The 26629-nt window shown below is 46.8% G+C and overlaps 1 protein-coding gene across 2 annotated transcripts in view; it reads left to right on the top strand.

The window, feature by feature from the left end:
- Positions 1-26629, top strand: part of Asic2 (acid sensing ion channel subunit 2) — a 1040515-nt gene that overhangs the window by 1000179 nt on the left and 13707 nt on the right. The window lies entirely within an intron of this gene.

The following is a 26629-nucleotide window of genomic DNA, read 5'->3' on the forward strand; positions in this document are numbered from 1 at the left end:
AGAACCACGTGTGGAAATCAACCCTTACCAACACGTCTCTCAGCCTTCTCCAGCTTGCTACATCACCAAGGTGCAAGAAAGGAGGCCCGAGTTCCAGCCGAAGGAAGCATTGAATCGCTGTGCCTGGTTCTCCAGCCTGCCTTTCTTACCGCCCAGGGGTTCCTGTAAGTAAATAAGTTCATTTCCATAAACGTCCTATGACTTGCTGCTCTAAATTAACTTCCTATTAATTACCACTCGTGGTACAGTGACTTTCATGGCTACGCAGAGTGTAACTTCTTGAAATGTTTCCATATGTAGTTTCTTGAAAACAGACTTTCATCCGTTGACCAAGTGGCCTGTGCTGAACTTTTACTGGAAAACTCAGCTCCGTAAAGTGAGGCCCGTGCAACTCCTTCATTCTGAATCAGGGCACCTCATTCGTTGGCCCTTCCAAAGGTGCCACCTTGATTGGAATAAAACTGCTGTTGCAGATGCTCCTGGAGTTAAGCTGGCTCATGCCTCCGTGGCTGGGCTGACGTCCCACTGAGGATCACAGCGTCTCTCACTTCCAGCCTCTGGAACCTCCAGCCCTCTTTGCGGTGGAGGCAAGACCGCAGACCAGAATCGCCCCCTGTGGTTCAACCGAGGACCCCTGGCCCCCAATTGATGATGCACTTCTGTTCTCTGTGGGCTCTTCTAGGTGGCTGGTTCCTCCACCCAGCAGAACAGCGGAAGGCGCTGGGCTGTGGCGGTTGTTATTACTACAAAGCCAGCCCCCGCCGAGAGTGCACCTTGTCCAACCATCCCACTCCTCTTCCCTTGGCTTCCAACTGTCATCTTCCAGGCCACCTCCTGGACAGGGAGGAAAATCAAAGCAAGAAACGATCAGCCGGTCCTCGGCCTGGATTCACAATTCAGGTATCAAGTTGCAAACACGTGATGTCACACTTCTCCTCGTCATCCTAATATTTAGGAGGAAATTTCCTAAGCTGGTGTGTACCAGAAGCAACTAGAAGAAGGTTAAATGCATATTCCCGAGCCCCATCCACACCCATTGCATCAGACTCTCTGAAGGTAGGGCCCAGGAATCTGCCTTTCTGCCCAGTAGTGAGGATGCACCCCAGCATTGCAAAATGAATGAATAGTAAGTGGGACTGTTAGACCCACTCACCGTTCGGTGCCCAGAGTCCTAAGTTTTCCAGCTGACAACCCCCCGTGTAGCTGTCTGCTGCTTCATCCACTCCCTTCCCACCTCTGAAAACATAACACGCACGCGCGTGCACACATACACACATTTGCACTGGTCCGTTCACACTTTAAGAAGTAACAAGTAAGTTCCAGATCCTGAGAGAGCAAAGCACCCTGTGGCCTGGGCCTCTCAACAGATGGTCAGTAGCTTTGGGAGATGCAGCTAGTAGCAGCCCAGGCCATTCCCTCTCTCATTTCAGAAGGAAATCCTGGGCAGCAGAAAGGCTGAAAACAGTTCCTTGCTGTGACAGATGCCCACCTGCCTGAAGACTGGCCCAACAGGATGATCCAACCCTTTAACAGCCTTCTCTGCCCATTAATTTCCTCTCAAAGGCCATCTCATATGGGAATTGCATCAATTCCTGATACGTCATTCATTGGCCAGTAAACTTTATAGAGCCATCCAAGCCACCTGGCTCTGACCACGTGGCCCGGGGGACATCGGGCTGTCTGATACTGGGGCACAGGAGCTTGGAGACGGCCCCACAGAGAGCCAGGAAACAAGATCTGTGGGCCATGGTGATATGTCCAGTCTCTAAAGGAAAGCAGAATTCATATCTGGGGTCCGAGAACGGTTACCTCCCCCCCCCCTTCCCAAACCATGGGGAGTAATGATCAGGCAAACGGCATCAGGTTTGCCCCTCGTTAACATGATGTCCCTTCATTCCACTTCCTGTCCAAGTTCTATTGTTAATTTCCACCTGCATTTTTCCAACAGAGTGAATCTCACACATACACACACACACACACACACACACACACACACACACATGCACGTCTTTGGGTGTGTTGGTGTTCCCACCTGTGGCTACAAGCAGATGCTCTGTGGGGTGGTTCAGTTAGAGTTTTGAAGGAAGAATCCAGAGATAATGCAAAGAACTGAAGTCCAGCTTCCCTGTTCCATCCGCTTTGTGACCAGAAGCAAACCACTGGGCCTTTCTGGACCTCAGTTTTCCCATCTGCCAAATAGGGTGGACTAGATTCATGGTTCTCAACCAAGCTACAGGAGGAGTTCTTGAAAAATGCTGACACTTGGATCCCACCGAAGAACAGCAGCATTCTCATCTCTGGCGTGAGCCCAGAGGATCTGCGGTTTATAAAAGTACAGCCAGGTGATTCTGATGCAGCTCGTGGACTGAGAGCCGCTGCCCCCGGGTGATCCAGTTCTGCTGTTCGATTAATTCCACCATTTATCACGGAGGAGACGAGACCCCGAGAAGACAGTACAGTTGCTTTTCTTCTGATTCCTGTGAAGAGAGGCCAAGGGCAGAAAGGCTGAAACTGTGCCACCTGGGATTCAATTTAACTTACGAATTTCCTGAATAGAAGGAAAAGGATGCCCTGAATATAAAACCACACAACTAAGGAGCCCAAAGTCCAGGGCGGGAGGTTTCTTAGTGGAAATATATGGCCAAGGGACAGAAAGGGATTCCTCCCCACGGGGTTCATCCTGGAGCGATGGATGGAGTTGGGAATCTCGGAGCAGCCCCAGAGGTCTGTGGCTTGCAGAGAATCCCCCTTCCTCTGCCCTGGGCCTGGTAATGCTTTCCAGCACCTTCTTAGGCCTCGGGAGAAAAGAAACTGCTCCAGGGCAGGTTCGGCCTCCTGCCAGCCCAACAGTCCTAGAGAAGTGGGGATTGGGGTTTGGGTTCTAGCAGATATTCCATTCCATCCACATATTTTTAACTTCTCTGGAATTGAGATGTGTCTTAAAATCGATAGCCCCTAAACATCCATTGGCAGGGGATTTTTTTTTTTCTTCGTGGCATGAAGACTAACAGTGCGTCTTAGAAGGGTTAGCATCTGGATGTGACGAAATATGGTAATATCTCTGGTCCCTCTCAAACATTTGAAGAGTTCCATGATGCCGTGGCCCTCAGTCCAGACCATCGTTATCTTCAAAGAGCATACTCCTCAAGCCCTACGGAGAGTCCCCGATTTTCTCTAGTTCTGTGCCCAACTGTCGCCCCCTGACACATCTGCAGCCCCAGCTCCTCAGGAAAACAGAGCCTCCTGCCCCACCCCCGGACGCTCAGAACCTGCCTGTCATTGGATCCCCTCCTGATTCTGGCACATTAAGCTTTGAGAAGTGATATAATAGTTCACACCGCTCCCCCCTCCACCAAACACACACACACACACACACACACACACACACACACACACACACACAATCTGTTGGCCAAGAATCCTCAGCCAGAGCCTCACTATAAATAAGAACCTCCATGGGGCTCCGTAGTGTGTTGCGCTGGCCTGCGCAGAGGACCAGCTGGTTTCCAGTGGACCTAGGGGGAAAGCCATGTGGGGATGCAGGCCAAGGGGCCGTGGCGGCAGCAGCCACCTCCTCTCAGATGGCAGAATTGAAGCTGGGCCCCGCCAGTACCTTCCGTGTCACCCCACGCCCTGTCGTGACCATGTGACACCTCCCCAGTCTGCCTCTCTCTTTCCTGGGATTCATGCTCTCCTTGGCCCCCTCCCAGAGGATGCTCCACCTGATTGGAGCCCTGAGTCCCAGTTTAGTCCACTGAACCTCAACTTTATTTTTTGCATTTCCCATCATCCTTTTGTTTCCTTATTTACAACCCCAGCAGGACTCTCCAGGGCCCACCACCCACCACCCCTCCATTCATCAATTCAGTGAATATTTATGGTGCATCTGTACTCCCTGGGAATTCACAGATGCTTAGCACATGGCTTCACCCTTAGGAGCCCACAGTCTGATGGCGGAAGCCCGCCACTGGGCCAACTGTTGATTATGGTGCCTCGTGTAAGTTCTAGGAGAGGAGAATCACAGGTGCCAGGGAAATCTAAAGAATAGTCCTCACTCCACGTAGGGGGCTGAGGAAGGCTGTCTAGAGGGATCACTGTCTAACCTGATCTCAGCAATGGATAAGCATTTGCTGGGTGAAAGAGGGAGGAAAAGAACTCTAGGCCTGATGAACAGACCAAAAAAGGGCACAGAGGCAAAAATCAGCTTGTGAACAATTCATCTGTCAGAGCAAAAAGCCTGGATCAGGAAGTGGAGAGAGAAGAGGCTAGGAAGTGGAGGCAGGTGGGGCTGGATCAAGCAGACCCTGCATGCCAATTAAGAATCTGAGGGGCTGGGGATGTGGCTCAAGTGGTAGTGCGCTCGCCTGGCATGTGTGCGGCCCAGGGTTTGATCCTCAGCACCACATACAAACAAAGATGTTATGTCTGCCGAAAACTAAAATAAATATTAAAAATTCTCTCTCTCTCTCTAAAAAAAAAAAAAAAAAATCTGAACTTCAACTTGAGAGATCATTGCTTCCCCCAACTTCTGTTAGATTGTCAAGAAACAAGCACTTAATGAGAACCTGTGTACTACGGGAAGCAGGGGTCATAAAAAACCGCCAAGCAGGCTCTGTTCCCACAGAACCTATGACCTTTGGCACAGATAGAAAGATGCCACCTCATAATAAATAAATAAGTGGTGGCACCAATGAGCATCCAATAATCAGATGGGAAGTGGGACAGGGTTCAAGTAGAGGGACAGTGGAAGGGTAAGCCAGGAAGACTTCCTGGAAGACTCAGGACTTGGGATGCATAAACATAAAAATTTAAGAACATGAAGCCTCTGGAGGAGGAGGGTGTTCTCAGAAGACTGGCTGACCCCAGCGGCCCGTGGAAACCACAAGTGACTCAAGAAATGAGTGATCCCAGGTGAGGGAGGAAGAGGCAGCAGCTGAGCAAAGAGCAGAGGGCCTTCCCTCCACCTGAGGGAGTCAGGTGGGCTGGCCCTAAAAGGGGCCTGCCCATGGATCCTGGCCCCTGCAGCCATCTGGGGCCAGATCCCACGTGCCCAAGGCCAGGCCTTTGGCAAGAAAAGGTCACCAGCATCAGAGGCAACCACCGGATTCTCACTTTTTTGAGCTTGTTAAACCTGTGGGTGTAACTCCTTTTGGTACAATTGATTTTACTGTGTTGTATCCTTGGGGTGCTGGGAGAGGGGTGAGCCACCCCAACATCACCCTGGGAAGTGCACACAGGAGAGCCCTGACTCAGGGCTCTGGAGGGGAGGGAGCCTGCCCAGGGCCATTTGGCCAAGGACAACACAGCACCCTGTGCTCATGAATGGCGCCCCTGAAATGTGCTGCAAACTCCTCCCGCCCATCCCACATCTCGTCCCGCCAGAAAGGCCTCCCTTTAACAAGTTGCATGACTGCAAATGGCCTCTCTTCCTATGCCGAGGCATAATTGATCATGCCTGTTCCTCATCGGGGTCAATAAAAGAGGACATCCTACCCTCGCTTTTATATCCGAGTGATAGTTTATGAGCCAAGTGACTGAAGTCTAAATAAGGAAGCCGTGTTTCCTTGATAAATGACGCACCGGCCCGCCCGAGACACCACATTTGCTAAACCTGCACCATAAGCTTTTCTGTAATGATAAATTCTCTCTGGTGTCAGGCAGCACTGAAAGCCGCATGCGCCCCTGAGGACGGTCTTCGGAAAAATTGTGGCTGGCACAGACACAGCTCGGGGAAAAACTCTGAGTATTGATTTCCCTCCCATGACGGCCCTGCGTTAATGGTAAAACCATAGAATCCTGGAATGCTGAGACAGGGAAAGCTCACAGGGACCAGCCCTTGCTAAGCCACCTTTCGGTTTTATTGATGGAGAAACGAAGGCCCAAGGAGGGGAATCTTGCCTTGGTTACTGGCTTGGTAGCCACAGAGTCTGGAAGTTTGCATCGGTGGAGCCCCAGCTTCTGGTCAACCCTGGGAAAGAGAAATGAGCCCCACCCCTTCCTCTCAAAAGCTTGAAGGCAAATTGGAGATGGGTGCGTCTGCCAGAAAGTACAAAAGATGTCAGAGGTGCTGGAATAAAACTCAAACCTGGACATCAGCCTCCCAACCCAGAAAGAGAAGGCTTCCTGGCAGAGGGACACAAACAGCCTTGAAAGCTGAGTAGGCGGTGGTAGCCACAAGCAGGAGGGACAATTAGACAGGGAGCCAGAAGAGCCAAGTTGCAGAGGCTGAGTGCCTGATGTTGGAGAAAGAGTCACATAAAGGCAGGAACACGGATCACGGAGGGTCTCCTAAAGAAAAGGAGCTTCGATTTTATCAGGGAGGATGGTGACATGACGTGGTCAGCCTTACAAGAAGATTGCGTGGGGACAAAATTGGAAGAGGGCACACAGAGGAGGCAGAGGACCCATTAGGAAGCTGTTGCAGGAGTCCAAGAGAGAGACAATGACAGTTTCAACTTGTGGAGAAGAGGGGACACTGGTGTTGGCCTGGAGACACGGAATCTGTACATCATACACATTCAGTGAAGGCCGAGGTAGAGGCAGGAAGACCAAGGTCCTTTTCTGAAAAGGCTTTATTTTTACCTCCAGCCCCCGACAAGAACAATTTATCAGGTCTAAAAAAATTAAGAATTCATGTAGCCAGGATTCTTTAATTAATATGCTAAATTTTTATATAACAGCTATCAGGCATGAATTATAATGTACTATTTGCTTAGTAAATGCCACCCTGCTAACTCAGTCTAAGCTGCCACCTGGAATTTCCTTCCGTTGGAGAATGGAGTTAAATAAAGTATTGCCTGTATTAGGCAGGGAAAGCTACTTTATAAGAATCAAACTTTAAGTCTGAGTGTTTTAACACAACAGGTTTATTCCTCGCCCAAGTTTCTGTCCACTGCAACTGGAGTTGGGTTCTGCTCCATGCGGTCCTTCAGATTCTGGATTTTGTGGCAACACCCTCCTCTAGGTTTTCAGACTCGTCTCTTTGCAACCATCAGCTGTTGCAAAGAGAAAGCACATCTTGTCTTAGTGACCTTGGCCAAGGGATCCCACTTGACTTTCCCACATCTTGTTAGTGAGAAGTAGTCACACTACTTCTCACCTGAGATTCATAGGAACCTAAGAATGGTAGCCAGCCCAGGAAGAAAATGAGACCCCCAACAGCAGAGGAACTTACAGTCTTTGTAGCACTACCCTACTGTATCTGGGAGGTGGATTCACAACTGACCATGTGGTATTTTCTCAATGAAGATTCAAGGGACATTCTCCGAAAACTCAGTGGGGAGCACATACCTTGATCCAAAGACCCCAAACAAACAGATATGCTTCATGCCCTGGAGGTCACCAGGCACAGATGACATCCACCGTCCTGACCTCTGTCCTGAAGATAGGATTTTGCCTCCATCCTGCCAGCCACTTTCTCTTCTCACACATTCCTCCTAATCGATGGCTCTCCCCTTCCGCATCCATGGGAGACGGAAGCTCTAAGGCAGTTGTCAAGAATTACCGCAGCCCAGAGAAGGGACCAGGAGAATGAGAGTGATTCATCAAGAAGACTTAGAAGCCGACTGGGCAACTCGTGATCAGAACTGTTTAACTACCCAAAGGGATAGCAGGATAAATTACGGCGAGAAGAATTAACAATTACAATCTTGGCATCTCACAGTGGGAAGGCCTATTCCAATCCCCTGTCATTTGTACTTTTAAAGTTTAAAGGGAAATGTTTGGGGCTGCCCGACTCCTGTGCTTTGATAGCTCAACTGGAACAGCTAAAGGATAGGTTCTTTGGCAAAGAGAGTGAGATGGGTATTTGTAAATGAAATCTTTTGTCTTTGGGTTACTCTTTCACTTTTGATTTCTAAAAGTCCATAGCTCCTAGCGCTGGCTTTCAATAATTGCGGGCTCTGCTCTTTCTCTTTTCCCATTAACGTCACCGTCAAACAGCTAACGATTTGTAAACCAGCATGACAGCCTACACACATAGCTGCCATTTAAAGGACCCAGGTTAAACCTTCGTGAAAACCATGGATGCTTAAATAATTAAAATATTCCCTGCCCTGACCTGAGGTTGGGTGAATGATACAATCTGGATTTTTCTTTTAAGGCAAATGAAAAATGTTTCTGGCCTATTTTGGCAATGATGAAGGACAAGATCTCTGCTCTCTTGAGCACCTGCTATGTCTTACAGGCCATGTGTTAGATTCTGTTCACATGTTATCTCATTAAGGTCCTTAAAGATGGAGAATAATCTCCTATTTCATGTACAGATCACCGGCACCCAAAGAAGCTCAATAACTTGCCCAATTTCACCAAGCTAGCAAGTGGTGAGGCTGAATTTGAAGCTTAGAACATCCCACACCAAAGCTGTAATTCTTTCTATTCCTAACACAACACCATAGAAGGTGCCTGCCTGTGGGATGCTCTGGAAGACACCAGAGATAAGTCAGTTTATTAAGGATTTTTTTTTTTAAGCTCACAGGAAAGGACAAAACTTGAATCCACAGGGCCGTCACAGTGTGAGGCCCCAACTCTGGGGTCTAGCATTTGGTGGATGAGATCATCCTCTCCCTTGCTCAGGTGGCTGGGCAGTGACCCAGAAAAAGCCAGGAAGGGTGTGGGAGGGGGAGAGAGCCAGCTCAGTGTAAGGCAGGACGGGGAGTCAGGAGGCTTGAGTTTTTGTTCAAACCCTGTCTCTGGCTGGCTTGATGATCTCACTTCCCTTCTGTGAGTCCTCTCCTCTATAAAAGGGTAACAGGCCTGTCCTACACTGAAAGGGAAAGAGCATCCTGAGACATACAGGAATCGCTCAATGTGTCTCTAATAAAGACGTCTTCTTTCCACGGCAGTGGCTGTCACATGTTAGTAGGCAAGGAGGGCTGCCTTGATGTGGGGGACATAAGAGAGTGGTGCAGGGCTTCGGCAACAGGCTGTCCACCAACAGTGGGGTTGTGTTTCTGCCTCAGTTTCCTCTTCTGTATGGCAGGGATAACAAGAGTACCTATCTCATATCCAAAGTACCTGGCCTGGAGGACATTCATCCAGACTTCCCCTCTACCCTACTCTCCCACCCTCTACCATGCTTTCTCCATGTGTACGACAGGAGGACGGTGGCCATAGCATCCTCTCAAGGAGCCAGGCAAAGGGCAGAAGTAGGAGTCGGTTGTTCCTGTTTGAAAGGCAAGCGCCTGGAACGTTCTCACGGTCTACCCACTTGCACCTGCTGATCTACGTTACAGACTTGCTCCTTCAAAGACCACTTGATCAGAGCAGCAAGAAAAACATCTGAGCATCCTGTAGTTAAAGTCAAGATGGCTTATGTATGACCTTCCATCGCTCTTCCAAATCATCTCCGATGGAAGGAGGGGACCTAATATTTTTGAGGGTCAGCTATCTGACAGATGCTCTATCCCATTGACTCAGGAAGCTGAGACAGGAGGATCCAAAGTTTGAGGTCAGCTGGGCAATATAGCAAGTCCCTGTCTCCAAATTAAAAAAAAAAAAAAAAAAAAGTTAAGAGAGCTGGGAATGTGGCTCAGTGGAAGAACACCCCTGTATTCAATCCCCAACTATGAGAAAATAAATAAATAAACTATATGACAGACTCTGCAGATGAGGACTCCAGTCCCTGCAGATATCACATGGCTCTAGTCACCCAAAGAAACCAGGTGTGGTTCACCCCAGTCCAGACTGTGGGCTTCTGAGCACAGGGAGGCTGCCAGCCCACTGCACCACCCAAAGTCTGGCGCCTCTTACTATGTGTCTCCAGCACAGAAGCAAATTCTCCTGAGAGGGCCCCGGGGCCTCTCCCTTCTAGACCTGTGATCTGGGGACTTTTCCCAGAAGCCACGTTCATGGACAAAGACAACTTCATCAGAAGGCTCAGCGGGTTACATCTTCTCAGTGGGACTTCAGGTCCTCCCACAAGTTCTTCTAGTGCAGCCAGCTGGAAGGCCACTGTTTCGTCCCCAGCTTTCCCATCCCCATGGAGAAACTGCGCCCCATCCTTGGGCCACCAGGGGGCAGCCGTGAGCAGGAGGCTCAGGCAGAAACAATCTCCTCCCTTCTCTTCCCTACCTGTCCTGCCTGGTACCAAAACGTCCCGAAGGAAAAGGGGTGATTTCCCCTGGGTGCAGTCCCAAGGAGAAGAAGAGCATCTCTGGGACCTTGGTTCTATGCCAAATGTTGGCTGCCTCCGTCTTTATCTCATTAAATACTCCCTCTAGCCCTGTAAGGTCAAGATCATTATTGTGTGGGTGAGGAAACTGAGGCTCAAAGATATTTTAAAACTTGCTCACGGTCCCACAGGAAATATTAACCACAGCTGCTATCGATTGAGCATCTGCTCAGTGACAGACATTTCACTGAGCCTTTGTAATCGTGAGCTCGTTTACTATATTTCATCAAATCGGTGACAACCGTAAGGGCCCATAATATTTTATGGGCCCGTAGGAAAGAAAATACTACGCGTTAAACTATAACACGATGCTAAGGGACCATTGATGACAAGGCATGACAGACGTGTTAGGATATAGAAAGACGCGTATTAATTGATGAAATGTAGAATTCTCACGGTAGTGAGATATCTGCTGTGGTCCCTAACTTATAGACAGGGAAACGGGGTCCATGGGTGAGAGAGCTGGAATTCAAACCCAGGTCAACCTGAGGCCAGGGCCTGGTCTTTTCATTACATCACCATACCCCAGAGTGCTGGCTGAGCACCCTCTCTGATCCACTGGGCTGGCACTCTCCCCGGCCATCCCCACTTGTCCCCACAGTAAAGTCCATGATCTTTCCACAGCATCATGTGGCACATCACCTTCCCCTTCCTGCCTCTATAATCCACAAGCCATCTTTTCCAGAAGCCCACCCCAAGTCCTCTGTGGGCACTAATCTTGCTCCATTGGACCCCCGCTGAGAAGGTGGGAGTGCATGTCCTTCCAAGGCTCGGCCAGGAGGACAGGGCAGCCTGGAAGAAAACACCTAGGGCCAGACACTCCGTTTCAGGTAGAAATACAGGCAGTCCACTCTGGAGTCCTACCTCACAGTCTAACCAGAAGGCAGACTCATATGTACAGGGGACAGAGATCCAAACCCATCCTGGGATTCTAAGCCCTGGGAAGGAACCTCAGGGTTCAGGTTGCATCCCTGTCAGGGGGCCTGGGAGCACTAGTTAGGATTTTAAGACCAGGGCTCCAAGCCCAGAACAGATTTCAAGGACTGGACTCCACCTCCTGGGTAATCTGCAGCAAGTAGCCTGACCTCTCTTCACTCAGTGGGAATATCAACCTTAACTGGCTGGACACGTGCATTAAGATATATGGGGACCATCCAGAAATTTAGCCCTTACCTGGGCTTTAGTAGAAAAAAATTCTTCCTGGCTGTAGGTTGGTATTCAAGTGTGAGCCCACACTGACCAGCCCTCGTCCCCTAAAGTTGACCATGTAGATGATATTGTCTTAGTCTTTTCGAGCTGCTGTAACAAAACACTACAGGGCGGGAAACTTAAACAACAGACATTGATTTTCTCACAGCTCTGGATACTCTTTTCGAGCTGCTGTAACAAAACACTACAGGGCGGGAAACTTAAACAACAGACATTGATTTTCTCACAGCTCTGGATACTAGAAGTCTGAGTTCAGGGTGCCAGGGTTGGCTTTTGGTGGGGACTGTCCTGGCTTGTAGATGGCTACCTTCTGTTGTGTCCTTGGAAGGCCCTTTCCCAGGACTCATAGAGAGCTGGAGCTCGGAGTCTCTTTCTTTTCTTATGGGAACTCAGGGCTTCACCTTATGGCCTCATTTACCCTTACTTATCTCCATAGAGGTCCCACCTCCCAGTACAATCAAGCTGGGGGCCAGGACTTCAATGTATGAACAGGAGGGGACACTATCCAGTCTATAATGGGCATGAAAGACTCAGAACTCCCAGGCAGGTGTATTGATCTTCCCATGGAAGCACTTCCTAAGGCTCTAAGGAATCAAGGTCACATCCATGAACAAGTGGCATCTGTTCAGTCCCCATTGAGATGCCTCATGGATGTGCCTATGGTCTTTAAATTTAGTGCTGGGAGGGCCTGGGGATGTGGCTCAAGCGGTAGCGCGCTCGCCTGGCGTGCGTGCGGCCCAGGTTTGATCCTCAGCACCACATACAAACAAAGATGTTGTGTCCGCTGAGAACTAAGAAATAAATAATAAAATTCTCTCTCTCTCTCTCTCTCTCTCTCTTTAAAATAAATAAATAAATAAATAAATAAATAAATAAATAAATAAATAATAAAAAAAATAAATTTAGTGCTGGGAGCCATGCAAGACCCCAGCTCAGCCATACAACATTGGAGTCATTCAGGGGAAAAGTAAGGTTTTTTTATGTTGCAAAGTAGCTCTCATCTCCGTAAGAAATGGGGCCTAAAGTGCCAAGAATTAAGGCACTGCTAGAGATGGGGGCAGGGGAGCCGCAGTTGGGATAAGTAAGAGTGATAGATGGGTTATTAAAACTCTCACGAGCCCCCTGTGAAAATTAATTATTTGGGGATTTATGGAACACTGTGTGATATTATAAACACCAAAACCAAGGAACTGGCCGAGATCCAAAGCAGGCGCCCCAGCTGGTGCCGAACTGAGCCACAAAGATAGTGCTGAGAGCTCACCCCTCCCGCTGAGGGTGAAAAGTGGCTCAGGAGCATAGACCTTCCATGCCATATCTCGGCCTTGCAGAAGCCTGTGGAAACCATCCCTGTTTTATGCCCATCGAGGCCCACCATCCCCCACTGGAAAGCTCCAGGAAGGCAGCAGTAAAAGATGGATTTTACGGCAACTGCTCCTCAGGCACAGAGCCTCCCTGCTAGGCCATCTCTGCTCAGAGGGATGAAAGGGGGCCTGAATCGCACCGTGTCACAGTGCGGGGAGGAAATTCATTCGGGCTCCAGGGCTGGTTCCACCCTGTGGGCCTCCTGCTGTCACGGTACAGCAGGAGGCCCACAGGCTCATGATGACGCCTCTGCAGAGCTTGGCGGGAGGGGTGTCAGACAGGAGTTGTCAACGTGCTGCCGCTGCGGCTGGGGGAGCGGGCCGACCCCTCTCTGGAGCAGGATTGGGAGGATTGACTGAAGGTCCCTACACATGCAGGGACCCTGACACCAGGCTGCTCAGGCAGAGGCTCAACAATCTTCCCCTTCCTTCCTTCCTTCTTCCCTTAAGGCCAGGACCTGAGGCTTGGTACTGAACACATGCCCACGTAGCTTAGAAGCTGTTCTGGGGCTTGGGGGGCTGAGGTGCAAGGAGATCTCCAGGTGAGGACAAGAGGGTGGTAGAGGCCAGAACTGAGCAGGGCTCTCCTGTGTTTAGTGCCCCCCAACACACACACACACACACACACACACACACACACACACACCACCTACTCATACTCCCAGCCTGGGTGGAAGCCACCCAGAGACAATGAACATCCCCTTACCTCCAGATATATGGAAAATGCATTTTTTTTTTAACAGAGCTAAAGCCAAACCTGTAGCAAATGCATTGTACTTTAAGTAAACGTGTCAATCTGGATCTAACGTCCACTGCAAATACACCCATTGCAAAAATCAAGGTCATATAAGGCCCCTATTCCAAAAGAGATTGTGGATGGAGGCCTCTCTGTGCCCCCACAAACACTCCTGACCCCCAACTCCATCCCCCGCCCTCCCACTCACACAGGAGTGTCCCCATTGCCATGTAAATGTAATGTATTTTAAGCAGAAAGAGTGGGATGATGGGAATTGAAGATAGATGACTAGCCAAGGAGCAGAGAGAAACCCAGATGGGACTGCAGTACCTCGAAACCAGCCTGCTCAGGGCCAGCCCAGAGCACTCTCCTGAGTCCTTCTCCAACGCTCAGTCCCAGTGAGTGGAAGGAGCATGCAGGGGAGCAGCACCATACCCGATACCCAGGTGCCACCGCCGCAGCTCTGAGATCGCCCAGTTTAGCATAGAGAGAGGTCACGCCTGTTGGCCTCTTTTGTATTATTCAGTGGATGAAATTTGGAGAGTGGACATTGGACTGAGGGATTTTCTAGGAAAAATGGAAATTCAAGCAGAAAAAGAGGAGGAATGGGAGATGAAGAAAAAAAAAAAAAAAAAACAGGGCAGAGATACAGTTTGAAATTGCCACTTTCCGGCATGTAGAGTTGGAAGTGCTGGTGAGGGGAACAGGCTAGAGGACTCCCAGCATTATGTCATGGAGGTCTCATGACAGGTCGGGTGCTGGGCCTGCCTGGGTCCTAGGCAGGGAAAGACAAAGCCACTCTTACAGTAACAGCCAGGCCTAGGGCTGGAGGGACCGGATAGAGCTGAGCTGCAAGAGGTGAAGGGCCTGGCCCCACATCAGCCTATGAGTAAGTGGCCAAGCCCAGCCAGCATGACTCCAAGCCCAGGCTCATTCCTCTGGGCGAGGCCATCTCCCCACCTGCATTCCTGGAACGCTTCACCTCTCCCTATTTCAACCAACAAATCCCACACCAAGGCAAGTTGGGGAGAACACACCTGCTGCCACTGACAGCCCTTGCCCAGGAAATTGTGTCCCGATGAAGGTGTGATTATAATGAGGTGTCCGCATGCACAGACACACTCAAAATGCTCTTTTGCCGAAAAGCTCTTACACTGAGGAGGGGTGGGCACAAAGTTAGCCCAGGCTGTACCTGAGAGCGATGTTTATGCGCCACGCGTGCCGGGTTCACAGTAACAATGATGGAATATTTTTCAGTCACTCAGCCGGTGCTGTGTCAGGGCTCTTCTCCAGGCTCTGAGCATGGCGCCCAAGCCTGACACTCAGACATCCACCTCCCTCGTGGCCTGAGGCTCCCCCACCCCCACCCCAGCCAGACCTCCTTTTACTTCTATCCCTTTGCCTATGAGTTGCCTTTCCCCAGAACTGATCTACCTCAGTTCAAAGGAGACCATCACCCCCAGAAAATCTTTTCTGAGCAACTCCAAATGGGCCTGACTACACCCTCCTTAATGCCCCCACTACTCCTAGGTTTTCTATCCTACTAGACTGTAAGCTCCATGCACAGAGGAACCACATGCTACTCATCTTCAGAGCCTCAATGCTCAGAAGTGCTCCTAGAACCAGTCAGATGCTAACTAAGTGTTCACTGGGCATGTGGAAGATGAGTGGGTGGCTGGGTAGATAGAAAGATGAATGATGGATGAATGATGGATGGATGGGTGCAGGCAGGGATGCATAGGTGAGGGAGTAGATAGGTAAATGGATGGAGAGATGAACAAAAGGTTAAAGGAATTGATGGATGGATGAACATAACAGTAGGATGGATGGATGGACAGACGGATGGACCCACTGACGGATGGATGAATGGATGGATGGACGGACTGATGGATGGACCTTCGGATAGGTGGATGAAAACAAAACTGCAGAGGCTGCCTCTATCCCCATAATTCCAAAGCCAAAAGTATTCTTGCAGAACTTCAGAGGCATATCCAGAGCTAGCAGGGCCCAAGGTGAAAGTCGTGTTTGAATGAGACAAGTCTATGAGTTGCCTTTCCTTTCAAAAGAGCATCCTCCTGTGTTTTTTGCACATAACCAATTCACATTTTCTGCTCTTGTCACATTCTCTCCCACTCATAGACATTTTTGCAATGAATATACACTTATTATTTTATTATTAGTCACAAATCGTGGATAATTCACTTTTTAAATTGATTTTTGTTGCTTGTTAAAGTGCTACATCAGCTACTACTGCTACTTAGTTTCCAGCCAGCACAACAAACAGAGGAGGGTGGCTTCAGGGCAGGAGGGGGAGTAGCCGAATTCTGATTGGGTGATGCCTCGTATGGTCTGATTGGCCCACAAGGTCTGCTAGGGATGCTCCTTCGCAAGAGAGCAGGCTGTGGTTACTGCTCTTGCAGGGAAGTCATGTCGAGCACATCTTGTATTTAAATAGTGCATAATAAGTTTTGTCTTTTCTATGCGAATATTTAGCAATGAGTGATTTGATGGCTTCTGCATATGAAGCCTCTCAGAATGGAATGCTTCCTCTCTGTTCCAATTTTGATCAAGTCGCAGTGTTTAGATAAGTTCTAGGGCCTTCTCTCTTATTGGTTGGTGGTGTCTGTCATAGGCCCAGGAGGCAGGGGTAAGGGAGCAGTCCCCCCCGTGCGTCTTGTAGAGCACAGCCTGTACTATTGTACACCTCGGGGTTGTCCATTCAGAACCCAGGTGCTGCAGACCGAAAAGCTATGCCCCTAAAGAGGACACTGTGCGAACAGCAGAGCCACAGTTAAGAGGGGTCCTGACTCCCACTCGGGAGGCAGCCATCAGATAGACCTGGGTTTGGATCCTGCCGCTGCCATGTCTTAGCATTGTGAAGTCGGGCAAGTTGAAGAACACATGTTCCCATCTCTCAGATCTCTGTGACGGCCTCCAACCACTGGCTTCCCCAGGAATGACTTCTGCCTCCTGTGGCCCCCAACCTGCTGTGGTATATTCTTTTAGGCAAGGAATATAAGGTGGTTGTTGAAAGTAGAGACGGTGGGGGTTTAATCCTGGCTCTGCGACCTGCTATGCATGTGACCAGAGTCACTTAACCTCCCTGGTCACCAGTTTCACCAGATATACAACGGAGATCGTAAAAGCACCAATCCCATAAGGTTGTTATGAGGATCCAGTGAGTCAATACTAGGAAAATGCTTCGAACACTGCCCGCCACCTGGTAAGGGTTCTATAAATGTCAGTTAGGTTTACACCACTAATTAGTCTACAGTCAGTCATTTGGGAAAGCAGTATCTAATCTCACAGTGTCATCGTGGGAATTAAAAGAGGTGGTATTCTTAAAAAAAAAAAAATACCAACCACAGGGCCAGACATGGAATAGGGGCACATGAACTGGCAGGTGTGATTATCACTGATTCTTTACGGTGGCTTTTCTTGTCCCTGATTCCGTCCTCTCTGCTCTGCCCTTGTGGGCTTGAACTCTTCCTGCAGCGGGGCAGGGGCAGAGAGGAGAGTGCCTCGCTGCGTTGGTGCTGCCTGCAAGGACATGTCTCCCCTGAGACCCCTTTGCCGCCTCTGTTACCGACTGATTGGTGGATTGGATTTTAGTATTTTATTTGATTTTAGAATTGTTTAAAAGGAGCACAATATAATCATTTGTGAACACACTTAAATCACTCGGCAGGATGCAATAAAAACATCAAACCGAAAATTACAGCTCAAAAAAGCAGGTTCTGATTTCTTCTCCATCTGAGTGGGTGAGACAGAAGTTTGTATTTACAGTGGAAGGTTAAAAAAAAAATGGGGGGGGGGCGGCTCATGAACCCTGGCTAGGAGCCGGGGAACCTCGGGAGCAGGGGGCACCTGTTCCTGGAACCTGCATCCTCTCAGAGCACAGAGCCCCTTACAGATGGGACAGAGAAGTTGAATGTCACTTTCAAGGTCATACAAGAAAACTTGGCCATTTACCAGTCCAGAATTCAGATGTGACCCAGTGCAAGGTCTACCCCAATACAGAGCCCATGAGGACCATGGCACTATGTCCTCCTCACTACCCCTCAGCTCTGTGGGCTGGAGGACAAGGGAAGAGAACAGACCCCTAAGGGTCTGGGGACATGCCTCAAGACATTGGCAGGGAAGACTCTGAGAAACAGGAGCTCCTCAAGTGCAGGTTCCTATTTTACTCACCTCCCTGGCTCCAGGGCCCAGCCCGGGGCCTGACGTGTCCTAGGAGTTAATGAAGTGTTTGTTCAACTAGGCTGGACCGCTGGGCGGGCTGGGCTAACAAAAGCCCTTCTGAGGCCCCCAACAAAGTGACAGCCCAGACTCTCCCCACCAATTCCTGTTCCCTGCATGCCCAGAGGCCACTTCCCCAGGGCGGACACTCTCCCGTCAATGGGAGCCTTGCTGAGCCAGCTGAACACCCCTTTACTTCTCTGAAAAGAGACCACAAAGGGGATCTCTCCCTCCCACTCTCCAGGCAAGTTTTCCCGAGAAGTGAGGATTTGCTGCTGGCTCTGAACCAGGGTCACGGCGGCCTTGTCTTGATTCATTTCTCCAGGCAGAAAAAGGGAAGAAAATGTTTTCTGAGCCAGAGAGTCAAACCAGCTAAGTTGCCTGAGAGCAGCGCACCCACTCACCACGCCACGCTCTGGGTTGCATTAAGCAAGATGCATCGACCCAAAGTCTTCGAAGACTCCAGAGTTCAACACCAATCTGTGCGGACCCCTGATTTTAGGAAACGGATAAGTAAGACTCAGAGAAGTTACCATTCCTGCCCTAATAGTTCCCTACTCACCCCAGCCACTACCTTTCATTGCTGGTCCACACAGCTGGATGCTAGTTCACTGGCCAGTCAAGTGCAGATAGAGATCTCAGAAGACTTTGGAAGTCTCACAAAACGGGTGTGTGACACGGGTCATTGGAACGCACTTCAGCATCCCTGAGGCAAAGGCATGGCTCCAGCCAGTGCTCTCTGTACTCCCTGAGCGCACCCCCTAGTCAGGGGGACAGGAAGGCACAGTGAGGACACACAGTGAGGCCACGGCTTCGGTTTATTCAGCATCCATTATGCATCAGACAGTCTTGGAGGGGTGTTCCCTCTTGTCAAACCGCAGGGCAGAAAAAAATATCCTCACATCCTGCTTTAGGATTCCTTTAGGAAGGGGACTGCCTTTCCTTGGGAAAAATACCATAAGGTGAGACTCTGTGGGAAAGGATGTGGCCAGGAGCCAAGATGTCAGAGGGTGATGAAACCGCTTAGTTATGTCTTGACTCTGCTTCTGGAAAGAGTAAGGAAGCGCGTGAAGTGATGAAAGAGGAGGGAGAGAAGGAGAGAAAAAAAGATGGAGAGGGGCCCGGATCAGGCAAGGTGGAAAGGCAGTGGAGGCTTCTTGCAATCCAAGACCACCCCCTACCCCAGCTCCCTCAGACATCCTCCCTGGGTTCTAAAACCTTGGGCAAGTGGACTTTCCAGAAACTTTAACAAGGGCTGAGTTTTAGGCACCATCTTCATGACCCAGAACAGATAGCCAGATGTCATCCAAGGGGAACAGGTGGGTTGCACATGCCTATCAAGTTCAAAACCCCAGGCATCCCTCCAACACACAGCTTAATACTTCAGGGCTGAGGCTCAGGCAGAATGGGAAGTCTGAGAGGCCCAGCTCTTGCCCAAGTCTCCCCAGGTCAGGAAGTGGCAGAGCCAGGATTCAAAACTAGCTTAGTCTAGACCACAGAGCACAGGCTCTTCACAAGGCCACAGCCAGCAGAAGGTGGGCCTCGGCCACCAGGGAGAGTGAGAAAGAGGAAGAGGCCAGATCAGGCCATAACAAGGGTAAGGATCTCGTCCTGGGGAGGAGGCCTCAGTGGTATCCCGGATCCTAAAGGGAATCGGTCCGAGGGAGCATCATATCCAATTCCTGGAGCAGGAGGCCAAGTGGCTGAAATTAAAAAAAAAAAAAAAATAGCCAGGTGGGTATGGAATGCACTAAGTAGGTGTCTCTCCTTGCTTTCCTCCTCCTCCTCTCTCTCTCCTCCTGTGCCTTCCTACCTTTCCAGAAGCAGAAATAACATATTCCTAAGCACTGTCACTGTCCTCTCAGCACCTACACATGGTGGCATCCAAGTCCAAACCTCAGCCAGAGGGCTGCAGACACAACAAGGTCATGGCCTAGGAGACCGCCTGGACTCCCTCACCACCGCTGAGAATCCAGAGCGCACTTGGGGCAGCTGTGCCGGCTGCAGCGCCACCTGCTGGTGAGCCTCAGGATCTCGGGTCTCAGGGAGATAGGGGAGGCCAGGGGTTGAGGAACAACCAGGGGATGCCCAGAGGTAGATCAGAAGCGAACATCAGCTTCTCTCTATAAAATGAACACAGCCAAGGAGAGAATCCCCCAGAAAGACCCTGGGGCAATGAAAGGGGAGCGCCAGAGTCTCCAAAGTTCTGAGTTACTTGTTCAGTTCACTAATTCAAGCCATTATCAAAGCCACCAGTTTGGTGGCACCGTGGAGACAGCAGGGGGGATGAGTTGTCAAGTAAATGCAAGGCTCCAGGCTCAAGCCCCCTCTTCCCCTGGACTAGCTCATCCCCTCTGCTTTCCTACCCATCCAGGGCCCCCATATTCATAATTCCAGCCCAGATTGCTCTCCCAACATCTTGTCTTGCCGGTGATTTCTTGACTGGTGTCTGAATCGGACAGGAGTCTTTATCATGAGAAACAACTCGAAATAACCAAAGCCAAAAAGAGCAGAGATTTTTCTGGTCTGTAGAGCCCAACTGTAAAGACAACAGAGGAGGAGGTTGGCTACTTGTTGGATGGATGAATGAACAGACGGAAAAACATGAATGAGTTTGCTAAGAGAAGGAGATGAGGTCTTTCTGAGTACCTGTGAGCTTCTGGAGGGCACTTCACCTGTCTTCTTTTTAAATCAGATGAAGAGACTGAAAACAGGGGCTGGAGGTTGGGAGCTGTATAGATTACCAAAAGTCCCAAGGCTGGCTCAGGAAAGGGTAGAGTTCATACACGGGCCATTCCACTGTCTCTAATTCTCAGACTACAACAATAAGTTTAAGGTCTATGATCAGACGCAGGGGCTTAGGAGACTTTAGATGCCATCTCACGCAACCGCCCACACAGTGCTTGAGTCTCTCTTTCCATCCTAGCCAAGGACTTGCATAGCTTCTGCTCAGACAGCCCTGGTAACGGGGAGCTCGCTTCCAAGTGTATAATAATGACTTTATTATTGAATGATTCTAGCAGGTGAGAAAGTTCTTCCTCGGGTTGAGCCAGAAGGCAACCTCAACATCAAATAAAGTAAAGCTGTAATGCGCCTAGCTCAGTGCCTGGACCATCAGCAAATGTCACCCTCTCCACTTCCTTTATGATAGCCATTCTCCTGTCTACCCTTCCCTTGGGATGCCAGAGAACAAATCTAATTCTCCTTCCCTGAGACAATCCTTCAGATATTTGAAGATGGTGCTTCGGGGTCCCCGTGAGGCTTCTCTCTTGCCTGGGATAAACAAACACTCCAGCCCACTTTCAGACACTCGTTGGTAAGCAAGAGTCGGTGCTGCGCAGGCTGTCATTCTCCAGCTGCTGCTGCTGCTGCTGCTGCGAGAGGTTTCAGAGCCACAGCAAAGTAGGAAGGGATGGGAATCATGGCCACTGCAAAGGAGGGAACCGCTGAGCAAGCTTTAGCCTGTCCCTGGAGCTTCCCCCACCAACTTTCAATGTCCTTTTTTTTAATATTTATTTTTTAGTTGTAGTTGGACACAATACCTTTCTTTATATATTTAGATCCCAAGGCAGCAAGATGAGAGTAATGGACAGTTGGATTAAAAACAAAAGGGAGGGCTGGGATTGTGGCTCAGCGGTAAAGCACTCGCCTAGCATGCTTGGGGCCCTGGGTTCAATCCTCAGCACCACATAAAAATAAATGAATGAAATAAAGGTATTGGGTCCAACTACAACTTTAAAAAAAAAAAAAGACCAATAAAACAAAAGGGAAGAGTTCTGAAAAAGTCCTCCTTGGAATTTTTCTCTTTCCTTCCCACTGATTTCTTTGCCCTGCGGGGGCAACGCAGCAGGACAGCGTGACAAGCGTGACTTTGGATTCAGAAATTTCTAGGTTCGGTTCGCACGCAGGCTCTGCCACTCACTAGGTGTGTGACCTGGCACAGGTGACTTGACTTTTCTGAAATTCCATTTTCCCGTCAATAAAATAAACATAGGAATGCCTACCTTAAGAGAGTTCTGTAAATATTAAATAAGTCTAGAGAGTTTGGGTTCTGAGTCATGGTAGAGTAGCTATTATCAGACTAACCTTCCTGGAAATAGCAATCGTAAACTCTAGATGAAATATTTAAAACTACTTTTGGGCTGCACTAAAGAGCAACTAAAAGCAGTCACAAATTGAAGAGTATAAAGTCCTTTAAGGGAGGGACCCGCACTTGGGGAAACACACTTTTATTTACCTGACCTCTCTCCTGGGGGCATTTCAGAATTCTACAGGAACATCAGGGATAAAATTGAACTAGAAATCAGCGGGTATAAAGTTGAAGAAACAGAAAGCAAAGTTCAGGGTTGCCAGGAGGGCTAAAAATTGGAAGACGGAATCCTGGGAAAGAGGAACCCACAGAAAGGGAACCCCCCAGAATTTTATATAAAGGTCCCTAAAATCCTAGGCCAATCTTGAACTGTGTATGAATGGAAAGAGACTCCAAGTAGCTTAGTTGAATGAGCTCAGTCATCTCCCAGCAGCTGCCATTGAAGAGGCATAATTCATGTCTCACCATTAGAGAGACTTGACAAATGACAGAGGCTTCCCATTGAAAGCCCAGAAGTGTCATTCTTTAGGAGCAAAGATCTCACCCCAAGACTAAGGGCTCATTGCTCAGGTCTAAGGGCAAAACTGTAAAACATGAACAACCTTCAACAAAGCCTTAAACAATGCCTTCACAAAATCAAAGTAATTCACCATAAATTTAAATGCCCACAGAGCAAAACTCCATACCACACACAGGAAGGTAAGCTATTCAGAATCCCTATAAAGATTTATTTACAATGTCTAGTATACGATCGAAAACTACTACACATGCCAGGCAAGACGGAAAACATGAAAAGAAAAATAAGCAATCAGTAAAAAAAAGAGATCTACATATAACCCCAGTGTTGGAATCAGAAGACAGCAACGTTATGGTAATTATGATAAACATGTTAAATAAATGCAGAAAATATGTAAACAGTAGATTTTTAGGCAAGATATGGAATCTTAAAAAAAGGAACATGGAAGTTCTAGAACTGAGAAATACAATGCCTGAAATTTATAAATTCCTGAATGGGATCAACAGAAGTTTGGATACAAAACAATAAATGAACATTGCACTTGAAGACAGGTTAATAGAAATTTTTCAAATGGAACACACAATAAAAGGAAGAGAGCCCCAATGATTTGTAGAGTAACGGCGTCCATAAAATTGATATCCCAGAGAGGAGAGACAGAACAGGACAGAAAAATAATTGAAGAAATGTTGGTTGATATTTTTCCAAATTGTCCAAAAAGCATTATTCCACAGATTTATGATGCTCAGCAAAATCCCAAACAGGAAAAATACAAAGAAAACCACACCAAGGTATGGCATAGCTGAGATTCTGGAAATCAATGTTAGTAAATCTAGTAAAGCATTCAGAAAGAGAGAGAAAAAACAAAACAAAATAATACATACAGGGAAATTATGACTGATTCTTATCAGAAACAATGGTCAGAAGATAGGGATATAACATCCTTGAAATTTTGAAAGAAAATAATTATCAATCTATCATTCTATCTATAGCTAAAATATGTTTCAAAAAAAACTAAAATATCCCATAGATAAATGGAAAATGAGAAATGTTGCCATAAGTAAACCCATTTTATAAGAAAGGTTAGAGAATTTCTTTAAGCCTAAAGATGAATGATATCAAATGGAAAATTCAGATCCATAAAATAAGTGAGGAAGAATGAAATACATATATGTGAGTTAATTAAAATATAAGCTTTCTTAGTTTTTAAAAAATTCAATGGACTATTCAAGGCAAAAATAATATTACCATTGAACTAAAGTGTTAATAACTGATGTAGAAGTAAAATACATAACAGTAATCGCACAAAGAACAGAAAAACGTAAATGCAACTGTGTATGAAATCGTGTGATATTAATTCAAGGTAGATTGTGATAAATTAAGGATGACTATTATAAATCCTAGAGCAACAATTAAAAATAATTGCAATACAAAGAGTACAAATAGAAAGACAATAGAAGAGGTAGAATGAACTACTAAAACAATATTCAGTTAACCCAAAGGGAGTCAGGAAAGAAAGAAGATTTTTAAATGGCCACAGAGAGCAAGATGGTTATTTCAATCCCAATGAATCAAGAATTACATTAAGTGTAAATAGATCAAACCCTCCAATTGAAAGGCAGAGATTTGTCAGGTAAGATAAAATAGCAACACTCAAATATGCTGTTCACAAGATATATGCCTTAAATATATAAAAATTTTGTCAGGTTAAAAGTAAAAAAAAAAAAAAAAGGACACAAATAAAGATTGGAAAAAGATGAATAGTATGCATAGGAAAGATACTGTGCAAAGTAAACTTTAAGACCCTTACAGTGCATGAGATAAAGAGGATTAGTTCACAATGATAACAAGATCAATTCTTCAGAAAGATGTAACCCTCCTAAATATGTATGCACCTAATAACAAGTTCCAAAAATACACAAAACAAAAATTGAAAGAACAAAAAAGAAGAAATGACCAAGTTCATAGCCATGGTTACAGATTTCAACATTCCTTTCTCATTAATTGATGAAAAAGTAGACAAAAACAATTCAGAAAAGACAAAGAAGAGTTGGGCAACACTATCAAATAACATAATCTAATTGCCTTTTCAAAATACTAAACCAAGAATTACAAAATGTCTATTTTTCAGGTGCACAGGGAACATTTACCAAGATAGAATATATGCTAGACCATAGAACAAATCTCAATAAATTTCAAAGAAATAAAACCATGGGTAATATGTTTTCTGAGCAAAGTATAATTAAATTAGGAATCAATACCAAGGAAAATGAAAGAGAACACAAATTACCACCCTTGAGCATGAGAGGGCATCACCGCCACTTCAATGGACATTTTTAAATGATAAATGCATATTACAGACAAGTTTATGCCAATAAATTTTAAAATGGAGATAAAATGAACAAATTCCTTGGGGGAAAAAAAACTGCAAGTTACCAAAACTAGCGCATGAAGAAATAGAAAATTTGAATGTCTCTGTATCTATTAAAGGAATTGAACTCATCATTTAAAATCTTCACATGCACATACACAATCACCAGGTCCAGATGGCTTCACTGGTAAATTCAACCAAGCATTTAAGTTAGAAATGAAACCAAGTCTACACAAACTCCAAACAGAAAAAGGAAACACTTCATAACTTTTTGTTTTTAATGAGGCCAGTGAAATCCCAATAACCAAACTTGAAGGGGATATAACAAGAAAATTAAATACAATATCTCTCTCGAACATAGAGACAAAAAATCTTCCCCAAAAACATCAACAAATCAAATAGAGCACTATAGAGACGATAATAAATCATGGCTAAGTGGGGTTTACCCTGGCAATACAAGGGGGCACTCAACATGTGGAGATCAATCAATCTCATTCACCATAGCAACAGAACAAAGGAGAAAAATTATGTGATCCTCTCCATATAAGCAAGAAAACATCAGCAAAAATAGAGTAGTCATTGATGATTTTTTTTAAATTCTCAATAAAGTAGGGCAAGAATTCTTCAGTCCAACAAGGGTCTAAGAAAAATATATGCCTAACATTTTTGATGGTGAAACAATGAACCCTTTCTTCCTAAGATCAGAAACAAGGGAAGGATATCTTCTTTCTCCGGTATTTTTTTTTTTCCAGTATTATACTGGAATTTCTAGCCACTGCAGTGGGGAAAGAATGAAGACTAAAAATGATCAAGTAAAAGTCAAACGTAAAGAAGAATGAACCACTGATAAGGGATGCAAGAGCATGGATGAATTTTAAAACATTATGCTAAGAGAAAGGCGCTCCACACAAAGGAATCACATGCTATTATTCTATTTTTATAGAATCCAAGGACTGGCAAAGTTAGTTTATGACAGAAAGGAGACCAGTGGTTGCCTGAGGGTTAATAAGGAGCACTTGACAACAAATAGGGAATTTAGGGGGCTACTGGAAGAGTTCTATCTTGATTAGGGTGATTATTTTTTTAAAATTCATTACATTGCACATAAAGTTTGATGCATTTTATTAGGTATAAATTATATCTTAATGAAGTTGATGTTAAAAGTAGGCAAATTCAATACCATTAAGGAAAGGAAAAGCCTCAGATTATAGGAGATAGAGAGAAAATATTCATGATACATATATCTGACAAAGGACTTGAATCCAGACTATGTGCACAACTCTCACGACTCCATAGTAAAATATAAACGAGATTTCTTTTTTTGTAGTGGGCAAGAGACTTGGACAAATACTTCACACAAGAGAATGTATGAATGGCCAATGAACACATCAAGCTGTTCCCCAAATCTTCAATGACCAGGGAATTACACACAGAAACCCAGCGGTGTGATCCAGCTACACCTCCAAGAAGGATGAAGATCCGAAAGATGAGCATGTCAATATTTGAATTTTTGACGTGGATGTGGAGAGACTAGAACCGCCTACCCTCCAGTGGGAGGATAAAATAGCTGGGCGGTTTCTTATACAATCACAGCTACATCTGGCTTATGAACTGGCTAGTCCACTCCAGTCACTGACTCAAGAGAAATTACAATACCTGTGCACAAAATGACTCCTAAATACACGTTCCGCTCTTTTCAATAATTACCCAAAACTGGAAACAACCCAAACACCCACTGTCGGGTGAACAAATAAACAAATTGTAGTGCATTCAGACATGAAACACCACTCAGAAAAAACAAAAGGGAATGAATTCCTGATGGAAGGGTGGGTAAAAATCTCAAAAACACGTTGCATGGTTGAAGCCAGACAGTTACATAATAAAACTTGTAATTAACGTGGTGAGACCAGGCAAGCCAAGCTGTGCTAAAGGAATCCA

The sequence above is a fragment of the Callospermophilus lateralis genome, chromosome 11 (genome assembly GCF_048772815.1).
Source record: "Callospermophilus lateralis isolate mCalLat2 chromosome 11, mCalLat2.hap1, whole genome shotgun sequence".
In the NCBI taxonomy this organism is placed as follows: Eukaryota; Metazoa; Chordata; class Mammalia; order Rodentia; family Sciuridae; genus Callospermophilus; species Callospermophilus lateralis.